The following is a 15,110-nucleotide window of genomic DNA, read 5'->3' as shown; positions in this document are numbered from 1 at the left end:
TGAAAACTTCACGTTTCAATCATACAACAGTTCCAGAAGGGCTATGTTTTCCCACACAGATGGTGGCGAGTGTCTGGAATGGGCTGCCAGAGGTAGTGGTGGAAGCGAGTACAATTTCATCATTTAAGAAACATTTAGACAGGTACATGGATGAGACAGGTATGGAGGGATATGGACCAAACGCAGGCAAATGGGACTAGATTAATTGGGAAAACTGGGAGGCATGGACAAGTTGAGCCAAAGGGCCTGTTTCTGAGCTGTAGTGCTATATAACTCTATATCACAACTTTACTTCCAAAGTTGAAAATGCCTACATACCTGTTCTTCTTTAGCTTTTCAACTGAATCAATCAATACTAAATAAATTTTTATGGTCCTTAGGAAATATCTCAATTATTGTTTATAATGCTGTGAAAAGCATTCATTACTTATCAATTTTAGCCATCTTTTTGAATGTTTTCCAGGGGAAGGGGAGGGGAGGAAGAACACACTGCCACTTCACTTGCATACCAAATAAATGAAAAATGGCAGCTCTTTCAGCCAGTCTAACTTCTGCAGCCATAGGGTGGACACAAGCCAAAGCCTTAGAAACATCTGGCTTGTAAGTCTCAAGGGGAGCGACTTCTACAGCACTGCATTATGCTGGTTGAGTCTTTTCTGCAATGAATGCGCTACCACCACAGCCTTCACCACCTTCCTGGATCAGTATCAGCCACTCACAACCTGCAAAGCCGCTGGATGGACGATTTCAGCATTACCACGCACTCCATTACTTAATTATTACTTAATGTATGCAGCTATACCTTTCCTCCTGGTCCTTCAGTGAACATTCAATGGTTAGCCCTCATCATTGAAGATCTATTCAGATTCTTTATATACTCTAATGAAGGAATCAGCTAGGTTTGAGCACAGAGCATTATCTGTTCTTTCTTAGTGATCTGCATTGGCATTTATATCCACAGTTAGGTGAGAAGAATCTTAGCAGTGCCTAACAAGTGGTATTCTTTCTCATTGATATATGTGATAGGTGACTTGAAATGACATGCCTTCTACTGATGGCCCCCTGTGCTTTGAGGAATGCAACAAACCTGTGGAATGCATAAGACTTCTCCTTTTGCCTAGCTGGAGACATCACAAGTAATGAGGTCAGAAAACCTGGAAAATGACATGACCTACCAACTGCAGACTTTCCTTGCATCCGAGTGGTGTTGCAAATGCCACTAATGTTTGATTGAAATGACCACATGAATAACATAGTATTACAGTTACATGTTGTAGTTGCCTTCATTGGCTATTAACAAGGCCCTATGAAAGTTAGAGTATGGCTTAAGGTCTTAACAATTCTCAGAGGTGGTCAAGTGCATCCTTATTACAGTGTAGCTTCCACTGAAAATTCAGCTTTTTTCCAGACTCTCTAGGGTAGGTAATTGCGACTCCTGGCAAACCTTTCAGCATAGTCTCTCACTCATTATTGTCTGCAACCTCTGCGTTCGTGATGCACAGCAATTCCACAAACAGTGGGATGCCATGTGAAAAAGACAGCTTTCTCCTATTTTTTCTTGCCTCATGCAAATCTCTTTAAATACTGACGTCACCTAAATGTGACAAAAATATACAACTTCTTAGGTCTCAGATTTTGAAGACAAAAAAAAAAAATCAGAAAGCTGGGAAGCTTCACTCAAATACTCGAATAATTAAATATTGTGTTAAATATTAAAAACTTAAATGATGCCAAGTAAATTCTTTGATTCACTTTCGAAAAGCCTTGAATTTCTGTAGTGAGTCTATTTCGTATCTATGGAACAAATATCGCAGGTTCATGACATTCAATGCATTTCAATAACGAGAAAATAAGAGAAGCTATTTCACACAAGCTAATAGCTGAGTGCAGCATCAATGTCTAGTCATCACCATTAGCCTCACCATTATTTTTCCAGCAACTGCTAGCCCCTTTGATTTAAAAAAAGGACATGAAAACAATAACACTCTTGAAAGTTCACTGGGCTGTCTTGACAATAATTTGTTCACTGGATCAGGCAAGTTCATCCTACATACAGTACTCCAAACATATCATTCAACAGCAATTATGAGCAGTGTAATCAGAGGCTGAAAGTAGGATTGTTAGTACAGTGTGGAGCTGGAGGAACACAGCAGGTCAGACAGCATCAGAGGAGCAGGAAAAGGCTTACACCCTTCAACAGGGCCTTCATCAGTTATAAAAGCAACAAAAATAGAAGTAGCTCAGCAGGTCTGACCGCATCTGTGAAGAAAAAATCAAAGTTCACGTTTCAGGTTCGGTGACCCTTCCTCAGAATTGATGGTAGCTAGGAAAATGTCGGTTTAAATGCAGAAATAGGGTAGGTGGAGGAGGTAAGCAGTAAACACTAGGTGGGGATGAGCCCAAAAGAGAGAGAGAAGAGCAGATTGACAGTCAAAAGGAGTCGATAACGATCTGGTTAGGAGGGTGAATAGCTGTTAATGGGGACTGTTGGTGACTAAGAATAGGTAGTGTGTAATGGCAGATTATGTGATAACAATGCCTGGTGTGTGGGGTAGGGAGTTAGGGCATGGGAGGGGTCAGGCCCTAAAATTATTGAACTCGATATTAAGTCCGGAGAGCTTCGGGGTCTCCAAGCAGAAAATGAGGTGTTGCTCTTCTAACTTGTGCTGAGCTTTGCTGGAACCCTGCAGCAAGCCTGAGACAGAGATGTTAGCCAGGGAACAGGGTGGTGTGCTAAAGTGGCAGGCAATGGAAGCTCGGTCTTTTTTTTGCAGGCGGAATGTAGATGTTCTGCAAAGCGGTCACCTTTGTTTCCCCAATGTACAGACCACCACCCTGTGATCAGTAAATGCAGTGGACTAAATTGTGGGAAGTGCAGCTAAAGTGCTCCTTCACCTGGAAGGTATGCTTGGGCTTTTGGATACTGGGGACGGAGTATGCAAATTGACAGCTGTTATACCTTCGCTGGTTGCGGGGCAAGGTGCCATGGGGTGGTGCTGGGAGTGAAGGAAGAGTGGACCAGGGTGTCCCAGAAGGAACGGACCCTGTGGAAGGCGGACAAGGGAAGGGAGGAGAATGTGTGCCTAGTGGTGGCATCTCGCTGGAGGCGGCGGAAATGGTGCCTGATGATCTTTTGGATTTGGATGCTGGTGGGATGATAGGTAAGGACAAAGGGAACCCTATCACTGTTGCGGGAGGTAAGAGAGGGGTGGCTCCTTTCATAAGGAAGCAATGGAGAATTTCAAATTTTAAAATTTTTCATGCTCGTAAATTGTAACTTTTCCAAATACTTGGTATCATAGTATGATCCAAATAAACCATATTATATCACCGAGGTATTTAATGCTTAGACTTCTCCAATTTTCTTTACTTTTCTGGCTAGCTTTGCAGCTAATTAGCAGTTGATAAAACTTTTGTTGTTACATGTTTTCACAAGTGTCACAAAAACTGACAAAATAGAACAGTTCAGTGATGCACCACAGCGAGTCAGTCAAGCAGAGTGCAGCAGCACAGATGTTGCTGGTTCAGTTTCCTAACCTGTCAATTGCCTGGAAGATAAGGTTTATAAATTGTCCAAGCCCTTTGACAAAAACAGAACAGATTTGTTCTTCTGCAGTCAGTGTGGGAATGCACAAAAAGAGAAGCATTATGAAAAAATGAATAGAATTCTAATAGTCTGAAGATGTCTTTGGTTGGGAAGCAAGTCACCTGTCTTAACATTGTTTTAATTGTTACGACCACATTTCTTCTGAGGTCAAGAAGCAAGTTAAATACAAGTCTAATCCACTGGTTTTCAATTAATTTTTGCATCAACTGTCAAAGGGATCCAGAGTTTCTCCTACTCTGTAACTAAAGGTATTGGTACAGTAGCCTACACTCAAATTTCACACTTTTCATCTTCCTCCACTTTTATCTTGTTTGAGATACAGGAAGTACCCAAATCAAAGTTTGAAAGCTACTTTATGTTCAATCAATTTATTAATTCCAGCACCATTTTAAACTTAGGCCCTTCAAAAGAGATGGTCATTCATAGTCTGCCACTGATGTTTTCACACTGTAGCCAATGCAAAGTGTTTTCAGATGATCAATGATGAAGTAACTGTAGTTCATCAACAATATGATTCCCAATGCTATTGCCATATCCTATGGTGCAGGGTAGGCACAGACGGATATAGAATCAAAAAGGAGTAAAAACATGGCATCAGATTCCCAGTCAAGTTAAGTTAGCAAACAGAGGGGCAATGAGGGCACCAAGTTCTGTTTAAAGGTAGGATATAGACAGGTTTTGGACAAACCAAGTTCTGAATGGTGCAAAGTGGGATGTTTGTCACGGAGCGGTCAGGTTTAGAGCCATGGTTGAGGGTATTAGCATTAAATGTATTTATGGATAAGGGAGAGAACACTTGCAGACTATGTTACAGACCTGGAAATAGGCAAGGTGTTAGTCATTCGTTATATCTTTATTACATTGTACAATGCGCATATTGGGAACTCCAACTTAAGGGCAGTAATTTCCGAACAAAAAAAAAGGACAACTAGTAGAAGATGCTATCTATCCTGATTTCAAGATGAATCCAATTCAATCATTCTAAACACATTGCTATGTGTCAGAAACTATAGGAAAATGAACTCATCCCAAGCGTCTCAATTTATATTAAAACAAATATCTCACAACCCAAGTTAACATCTCCAAATAAGTACCTTTCTAATAAATATTCATTCTCAACCTTCAGGATCCCTAAAATAAAAGTATCAGGTTTTTCAGTCATTGAGGCCTGTGTAGGTGTATACCATGAAGTCTCAGGCTACACAAGTCTCAAAAGAACTCTTTTCAAGTTTACAGGATTATAAAATTAATTCTGCAACTCATTGAATAAGTAGTAAAAAGAGACATTTATTTTAGCTGCTTCGGGTTGAAGGACCAGATTCCCAGGATTGAGAGAGTTTGGATGTACTGCCCTAAAGTACAGGCAATCCAAATCAAGACATTCTATTTTTAACCTGTCTGCAATCCAAGCAATAAACCAGTTCTGCATTATCAATGTGTAAAATATAATTAATTAATTATCAGGGCATTCTCTACTACATGTGCATAAGTATGCAGAAATACAATTACGAATAAACGAGACTGACAAAATAAGTAAGTGACTACTGAAAAGGTAAAGAAGTTGAAATAAGGAAGAGTAAAGAAGGTTTAAAATTAAAAACTGAAAGATTTGTGGATGCTATAAATCAGAAACTGCTAGAAAAAGCTCAGCAGGTCTGGCAGGATCTATGGAGAGAAATCAGACAATGTTTCAGACCGTTCATCAGAACAGAATTTTCAGTTTTTGTTAAAGATTTAAAAAAGATACTTTTGTTACTTCAGTCTCTATAGCTGACTCACAGGATGTTGCAATAACTCAACTGACAAGATACTTAGTTAATTTTGCTAATTCTGAGCTTTAATAGTAAAAGTCAGAATATTTTACACACGACATTCACACTTTTAAAACTTGTTGTTTTAACAATTAAAAATATATTTAGTTTCCGTATTTTCTTGAAGCATTCAGATTACTTAAATTACAAGCAAAGCATGCTTATTCTGGAGTGCTCTCTTGGATTTCAATGAGCACTGACGGTCTGAACATGCCATGGGTGATGAAAACATGAAGTAGCTGGTCTCCAAGCAGTAGAAAATTTGGTACAAAAGATAGGAAGAGGGGAAGAAAAAACTGACCTTGTGTTTCATCCAGAGAGCGTACCCTTCTAGACAACATTAAAACTTAGTCAGTCAGAGTACCAAATCCTGGTTTCTTTGTGTGTTCTGTGAGGCTCTTAAGTGTTAACATAAATTCAAGATGGTGCAAGAGCATGGCGACTCTGTGTGAGCTGTCTGCAGCAGATCTTATTTTTACATATCTTATAATTGTTCTGCTCTTTTAAACCTCAATTCTAAGTCAAAGTCATAGAGATATACAGCACAGAAACAGATCCTTTGGTACAACTCACCCATGCCGACCAGATGCCCTAATTAAATAAAGCTAGTCCCATTTGCCAGCATTTGGCCCATATTCCTCTAAACTCTCCCTTTTCATATACCCATCTAGATGCCTTTTAAATGTTGTAATTGTACCAACCTCCACCACCTCCTCTGGCAGATTCCACACATGCACCACCCTCTGTGAAAAAGTTGTCCCTGAGATCCCTGGCTTTTCCTTACCACTTTTCTTATATTGTGGCACCATGTTAGCCAACCTCCAGTCTTCCAGCACTCCACCTGTGGCTATCAATAATACAAATATCTCAGCAAGCGACTCAGCAATCACTTTCCTAGCCTCCCACAGAGTTCTACATTACACCAGATCAGGTCCTGGGTTTTTATCTGCCTTTAGGTGTTTTAAGACGACCAGCACCACCTCCTCTGTAATATGGACATTTCTTAAGATGTCGCTATTTATTTCCCCACATTTTCTAACTTCCAAATCATTCTCCATAGTAAACACGGATGCAAAATACTCGCTTAGTATCTCCCCGCAACTCTTGGGATTCCACACATAGGTGGCCTAGCTGATCTTTAAGGGGTCCTATTCTCTCCCTTGTTACCCTCTTGTCCTTAATGTGTTTGTAGAATCCCTTTTAATTCTCTGTAACCCTATCTGCCAAAGCTATCTCATGTCCCCTTTTTGCCTTTCCGATTTCCCTCTTAAGTATACTCCTACTACCTTTATACTCTTCTAGGGAATCACTATTTCTGCTGTCTATACCCGACATATGCTTCCTTCTTATTCTTGTCCAAAACCTCAACTTCTCCAGTCATCCAACACTTCCTACACCTACCAGCCTTGCCCTTCACCCCAACAGGAACATACCATCTCTGGATTCTCGTTATCTCATTTTTGAAGGCTTCCCATTTTCCAGCCTTCCCTTTACCTGCAAACATCTTCCCTCAATCAATTTTTGAATGCTCTTGCCAACACCGTCAAAATCGGCCTTCCTCCAATTTAGAACTTTAACTTTTAGATCTGGTCTATCCCTGTCCATCATTATTTTAAAACTAATAGAATTATGGTCACTGGCTCCAAAACACTCCCCCACTGACACCTCAGTCACCTGCTTTGCCTTAGTTCCCAAGAGGAGGTCAAGTCTTGCACCTTCTCTAGTAGGTATATCCACATACCAAATCAGAAAATCTTATAAACACTTAACACATTCTGCTCCATCCAAGCCCTTAACACTATGGCAGTCCCAGTTTAATTTGAACTCTGAATTGCTTGTCTAATAACATAACCAGTAGGTTACCAAATGCTCTATTACTGGAAACTGCACGTAAACTATCAGTGAGTATACAATCAAGTTGAACTGCAATGCCCTTCATTGCAACTAATTTATCACCATTCTTTTTAGTGACATGAAAAACACAAGAGGGCCACCAGCACCTGTGGATCTCATTCCTACTTTTTCAAAAATCAGAATGTTAAAGAGGAATAGGATTTTCTTGAAAATTAATAAACAACATTCTCTTATATCTCACAAAAAAAAATGTCAATGTCCTTCCCAGTGAAGGTATTTCTAAATCATCACTTTAAACATGGACTGTATTTATACGGATGATTCTGGAACTCTGTTTTTCTTAAATGGACCCCAGCAGGTGGCTAAGATAGCTTCCAGGAAAGGCAGTCCTGTGAATTCAACACAGACTACATCAAGCTTGCAGAAAGTTACTACTGAAATCATTCAGGGTGGGGGTCACCCCTTTGAATGAACATATCCAGAGGGCACTCCCCTTTGGAATTTGTATTTTATTGTTATTGGTTTACTCTAAACTCAGAATCAATGAAATTCTACATTTCATGTCCCCAGGTTTGCAACTTACCAAAGGAAGAACTGCAGGAAACCAGCTATCACAAACAAGTGTGAAGCACACATCATCTAACTTTCATTACACAGACAGGCTTTCAGCTTTAGACCATTTGGGGTGAACAACAGTCGCTGATGTGAATGAAGCTTATTTCTGATAACAAAATCTTTTATTATCCCAAAAAACTAAAACAGTCTGCAAATAATAGCACTGCAGAATACCAGCCAACAGATCAAGGCAGTAACATAAGCTTTTATTTTTATTTTTAGACTTGGAACTGCTGTATCTTAATAAGGCAGCCAGCCTGATCCCAAAACAAGGTTCATCTATAAATGAAATTTGATCTTCTGATACAAAAGAAAAGACATCTAACTTTGGGACCTACTGAACATTCAGTTCTTCAAAGGAATCCTGCAATAATGCAAAAATCTGATTCCACCTATTTGAACCTTTCTAAACTACACATTAATAGTGAAAAAATTGCTGTTCTGGGCCCACAAACAATTGTGACCATCCGAGATAAGCCAAATACATGAACCATTAACGAACCTTTAGTTTACCATGTGTAAAAATACACCTTTGTCCTCAACTATTTTTTTTGTGTGTGTGGATGCAAGTAATATAGCATAGATATTTTTAGGATGAATGGGCGAATGTGTGAATGAATAATCCTCTATTTAAACCCTTAAAGGCATGGCCATGTTGTTTAAATTTACCTAAACTCCAGGGTCTGGGAAATACATGCATTCTCTACTCCAAAATCCACAATGATTGAGGAAAGAAAGAAAGAAAAAGGGTACAAGATTTCACAGTTCTCTCCTGATCCTTCCATAACAGAGATGAAGGCAATAGTCCTGCTTCTACAAAATTATACATTATTTTCTTGTGTCAACACTTGACCTTCAAACCCCAATTGTGCCGTATTTGCTGACTTTCTCCATAGATGCATTTCACACAAAAAATTGCAAAATGTAATAAGTTATCCACCTGCAAAGCCCAAGGAACCTTTAAACAGACTTAAAGCCAAGTCTTTACCTTCACTTGCAAACTATCAGTCAGCTGAACTTTATAATTTTCCTCATACACACAAACATGAAATCCAGTAATCAGTTTTAAGTTTAAGTCTCTCAGCAGACAACATCATAACCATAGCGTGACTTAGCGTAATTCAATCGGTGTTGTTTTTCTCAAAACAAATTCTGTGCCCACTTTCGAATACAGACTTAGCTTTTTATAAAAAAAAACAGCATTAGCTTAATCGGCATTTACTTCAAGAGATCTCATTTCACTACATAACTCAGACCATCAATTCTAGAATTCCAGTGACATAAATTTTAGTACAAAAGGCAACACAAGAAAGAAATCTGCATTTTCAATAATTATAAAACCAATTCATGATGTTAAGAAAATGAATACCCACTATAAGATATCAAACACTTAAGGGATGGGTCTACTAAGTATTCGGAGTCTCCTTTTGTATGTAGTTGAAGCCTCAGTCAACTGAACAATGAACCATGCAATGAAAAATTTATTAGGTCATTGTGATTTTATATCTTTTGTTTATTTTCTAGATTTGAATATCACTGGTAATTATGTTAATTACAGCCAATCACTAGATATTCTTAAAAAGGTGGCAATGGTTTGTCTTCTTTAACTACTAAAGTGCACGTGATGCCAATGCATGGGAAAATCCAGGAGTGAGACACAAAGGCATATATTTTGAGGTCCCAACGGCAGCAACTGTCAGATCTGCAAATTCTGTGCTTGTACCAAACGCCAGAAATTACACTCTGCATCAACAAGGGGTTATACGACTAATGACTGTAATTGACCATTCTCTACAACTGGACCCTGCTATTTGAAAACTTGGTTAATTGCCAAGAAATTACTCTAATTCTTCCTGTTTTTGAAAGCTGATATTAGCTGACACAGACCCTGTTCAGAAGATTCTGCAAATAACATGCCCTTTAATCTATGTCACAAATATATCAAAACAGATCATAGGTTTCCAAACAGCTGGATCTTTTGCAATACAAATTTCCAGATATACAGGACACATGTTTAAAACTGCTGATATGCATTCGCAATAGCAAACTCTGCCACAGAACACAGATGCTTATTGGATGTTAAGGTGGTTATCACGTACGATGTAATTGATAGCATCCTCCTTTAAAATGAACTTAATCTTCAGAGTGCACTGATATAATTGTGTACAAGTGCCTCATGACAACGTGTACACTAATAAACTTGATTTCAGGTTATACCAGGGCACAGGACTTTGAGCATCTGGATTAACAGGTCAAATACTTGCTGCCTTTAATTATTTCTACTATTTTCAATTCTATATTTACAAAAGGTCCAGGAAAAAAAGCAATGTAGTTCTTCGTGTATGCGGCTACATTTTAAGTCTAATATGATTTACATGGTAAGCCAGTGTTCAAAGTCTAGAAGGGGTACCTGTATTAAATAAAGGAACTGCAGTCTGTCCCTACAATTTTGGTGACAAAGTAAATACAATGTATTAAATTACAGTAGCCACCAATAAAAGACAAATCAATTTTAACAATATCACCTACAATCTTGTCTTTACAATGGTAAGCTTGGAAGAGGAGGGCAAGGGGCTAAAGAAATGAAAGAAATATTTTATAACAGTTTATCACTGTTCCTTCACCATCACTTGGTCAAAGTTTAGAAACTCCCTATCCATCTTCACTGCAGAAGCACCTTCACCACAAGCCCTAGAACAACTCAAGATGGTGATTCATCATCACTTTCTCATGTGACTTCTGACAGCCAGGTTTCATCTAATTTAAATGAGACAGATTGACTCTGAATAGTTAGGACAATGTTTAAATTTTAAACAAAGCATTGTAGTTAACTGTCAGTCAGCACTAGCTGGTGCATTCTTATGGTAGCACCTCTACCAATTCGTGTCGTGTCTATTTGCCAAACAAATCAGTCTCCTCTCTCCAGTACAAATATTGATTTCCCTTTGAATTGATATTCTTGCAAAATGTTCTGGTAAGTGCAAGAAAATAAGCTTTGACAAAATATTCTATCAAACAACACAACATTAATTAATAAAATAAAGATCAGGCATAAATTATTTTATTCATCCTTATGACAGAAACTGCCTGGGCAAACTTATCATATTTTAATTGCACCCTACAATCATTGATGGTTATGAAGTGTGACAAGGAGGAGCAGGTGTAATTTACACTAAGATAAATCTACATAGGTAGCGTCAAATTTCAGTCATCGGAGTTCATAACACAAACCATTGACATGATATGCTCACAGACACAACTTCACCAAGATCTACAGACAGCAAAACAAAGTAACAAAATGAACACACAAACAAGGAAGACTAGAAGGCCATTCTGCCCCCAAGCCTGTTCCAACTGTTTAATAAGCTGATCTGAGTGCAAACAGAAATCCACATTTCCATCCACCTCAATAACCTCCCACCTAACCCCACCCCCAATTCCAAACAAGAATCTTCCTTTATCATAAAAATATTTAAAGGAATCCACTTCCACCACCTTTTCAGAAAGAAAGGGATCCAAACACTCACGATAAATCAGAGAAAAGCACTTGCCTCATTTGTGTTTTAGAACTGCACAGCATAGGAACACAGAATTTTACAGAATAGGAACAGGCCCTTTGGCCCACAACAGGCAACTCTTGATTTTTAAAGGTGTGAACCCTAGTCCTAGATTATCTGACAAATGAACCATCCACTCTGTTAAGGCTCCTCAGGATCTTGTGTGCTTCATTCAAATCACTCCTTACTCTTCTAAGCTCTAGCAGATAGAAGCCTAGCCTGTCCAGCCACTCATTACTCAGGGACTCAGATCCCTCTGCATCTCAGGAGTCTGTAATCTCTTATCATTTAGACAGTACTCTGTTTTTGTTCTTCCTACCAAAATGGACAATTTCACATTTTCTGATATTATACCTCAGTTGCCAGATCTTTGTCTACTCGCTTAACCTATCTATCCTTTATAACTTCATGCCCACTTCCCTCATTAATAATTTTTTCAGAGTCATTAGTCCGTCAGTTTTTGCTATTTTTATATTCTGTCCAATCTTTTGACTTGCCACTGATCTTTGCGTAATAATGTGCAATGTTTGAATACTATTTTTAACCTATCTAGTTAACCATGGATGTTAGGTTTATCCCTTGGGAGCTTTTCTCACTTGCTATACACTCCCTCCTTGCTACCCAGTGATTTGATAACCACGGATCTGCGTGCTTGCAAGGTTGGCCTCATGCCACTTTTCTTTTTTGCCTCATCCAGTTGACCACGCGGTCCTTTGAGGTACATAGAAAAGTTACATTGGAGCGGTATCCATGGGAAGTCCATACCCATATCCCTCGTGGATAAAGAAGATTTGGTGATCTAATCTGTTTATTCTGAATTTTCCCTCACATGTCTACCACCGCATTTCTGCTGATGCGGCCTGCAGCCGAATTTACCAATTGTTTCCAAGCATTCATTATTAGAAAGTAGTATTCTAGCCCTCAAACTGAATATAAAAATTAATCATATTATGGTTGCTGCAGCCTTGGGGTGCTTTGACTATGAGATCAATAATCAACCCTACCTCCTTGTACAATACCGGATTAGTAGAGAGTGTTTCTTTTGTTGGCTCCAGAGAGCCAACAAAATTTCTGAGAAATTAGCTCAAAATCATTCTTTAGCTCCTCACCTTGCCTTTTGGCTTTTCCAGTCCATTAATTGTTTAAAATCCACACCCCCCCCACCCTCCATATATAGATTAAAATTCACACACCACACCACACCCCACCCCCACCCCAAGATTATCACTTTTCCTTTCTGACAAGTTCACAGTATTTCTTCCTTTATGTTCCAATCTAAACTATGGTCACTCCTGCAAGGCCTGTGTACCAGTCCCTCAAGCAATGTCTTGACTTTATCATTTCTCATCTCTACTCCAACTGTTTCCACATTCTGGTTTCCTCAATTTATGTCAGACCTCTCAATTGCACTAATACCATCATTAACTAACATAGACATCTCCCCACCCTTTCCTAGCTACTTGTCCTTCCTAAATGCCCTGTTCCCTTCAAAATTCAGTACCAATATGTCATCCAGCAACTATATCTATAGAACTACCAGACCATACTTATTTACACTGTCAGTCCACCTGTTTTAATTGGAATGCTACGGCATTCAGATAATCCTTAGTTATATTACTTTTATAACTTCTAACATTATTGGTCAATTTACTGCTCAACAGTTTCAACAGTTCAAATTGCATTTTCCTCATATTAGGGCCATTCCCCCACAGGCTAGCACCCACTTCTCCCATACCACGCATTAATCTGACTAAGCTGATTTTGCTTTATGCCAATTTGCGCATTGTTAACGCAAAAACCCAGATATTACGACCTTCAAGATTTTGCTTAATTTGGTATCGATATAATTTCACTGACAATGCAGAACTTCCTTCTTTGCCTTGGCTGTTTCATTCATACTTGCACATAGCATTAAACTGGACTATCCTCTCCTCACAAAACTGTCTCCAGCCCTGAGCAGATATACTGAACCCAGGTATAAAGCAAGCAACACAGCTGGCTGGACTCATGCTCTTTGTGTAGCGAACAGCATCAATTCCTCTGGTTCCCGCAGCATTTCTATTTATTCTCCAAATTTGAATGGCTTCCAGTGCCATGATCCTTTAGCTCATCCAACATGTAACCTTTACTCTTTTCCAAATAAGCTAAAAGAACCTCAAATCCACTGGACAATTGCAAAGCTACTGGGTCTATTTACCTGTCTCACTTGTTGTTATACCCCCCCCACCTCTGAACACTGACTTAAATCAGAAGAAGCCCACCAAAATGTATGAAGGCTTCAAGAAAGAAAGAATCCAGTAACTTGCCCTCCCTCATGGGTCAGTATCGATAGTTGAGATGGCAGCTCAAACTGAACCAAAGCTCCTCAATCAGCAAACACATACTCCAGGTGCGCCTGTTCGGGATCAAACATGTTGCAGCAGTGACACTTCCCCACAACCATCATCCCCACTCCCCATCTCTGCCGCCTGTCTCCTGTGTTCCGCTAAATTGGGTAGCTGTACATGCTCCAACACAAAGTCTATCTGATCCAATTAAAGAGGAACCAGTTTCAGCTAAGTAAGTCCAACTGTTCTTCCAGTGGAAACCTTCTTAAAACACTGATTAAGACTGAAAACTGCAGAAATTTAAACTGCAGGTTTCAGTTAAATGTTAATTAATACCAACTCCAAACAAAATTAGACTTTATAAAAAGAGAGAAATTAAAATTCTCTTACCCACCAAATGCCAGAAAGAGAAAGGTTTGGGTTTTGTGATCAGCAGTTGGGGGCTGAGAAGAGGTGGAGAACCGCACTTGCTGCTGATGTCGAAGAAAGTAGCACAAACAAACCTCATGATGCAGAATTCCCCTTTCACAGCAGCAATTTCAATTTGACACCAAGAAAAGGGTATCTCCAGGCAAACAGCAACAGTGAAGTCAAGACAGAGAATAAACCAGGAGATAATGAGGGCATACAAAAAATGTCCATTAATCATGCATGACTTTAATCTTCATGTAGATTGGAAAATCAAATTGGCAGAGACAGCCGCAAGGAAGAATTCAAAGGAATTGTTGGGACAGTTTTCTAAAACAATATGTTGTGGATATAAGCAGCAATCAGGCTATTTTGTATCTGCTAATATGTAGTGAGTCTGGTTTAATAAATGATCTCATTAGAAGATCCCTTAGGGAACAGTATCCATTACATTATAGAATTTAGCATTCAATTCGAGAACGATAAACTCAGATTAGAAACAAGTATGTTAAACTTAACTAAGGGTGATTACATAGGAATGAGGGCAAAGTTGGCTGGAGTGGACTGGAAAGAGTTTAGCAGAAAAAAGTTGAGGAACAGTGGCATGTGTTTCAGAAAATAGATTATGACTCACAGCCAAGATATCTACCAGTGAGGGAAAAGAATTCTAAGAAGCAGGTAAACCAACCATGTTAACCAAGGAAGTAAAGGACCGTTTTTATTGTTTTCTTTCAATTTGATATGAAGTGGTAAACCAAACAGAGTGTAAAAGATAGGTAAGTATTGCGAGAACTATACAGGCATTAGCCAGAACAGAGTCGAATCCTCCTTATTAAGAAAAGGTATACTGGCATTGGAGGTAGTCCTGAGAAGGTTCACTCTGTGCTTTTTGGAATGGAAGTATGTTCTTATTAGGAGAGGTTGAGTAGGT

General features: G+C 39.0%; 1 protein-coding gene across 3 annotated transcripts in view; it reads right to left on the bottom strand.

Annotated features, from left to right (window-relative positions):
* Positions 1 to 15,110, bottom strand: part of usp34 (ubiquitin specific peptidase 34) — a 267,373-nt gene that overhangs the window by 243,338 nt on the left and 8,925 nt on the right. The window lies entirely within an intron of this gene.

This window comes from Rhincodon typus, chromosome 9 (genome assembly GCF_021869965.1).
Source record: "Rhincodon typus isolate 14 chromosome 9, sRhiTyp1.1, whole genome shotgun sequence".
In the NCBI taxonomy this organism is placed as follows: domain Eukaryota; kingdom Metazoa; phylum Chordata; class Chondrichthyes; order Orectolobiformes; family Rhincodontidae; genus Rhincodon; species Rhincodon typus.
The sequence above is the reverse complement of the archived record's forward strand: the minus strand, read 5'-3'. Positions and strand labels throughout refer to the sequence as shown.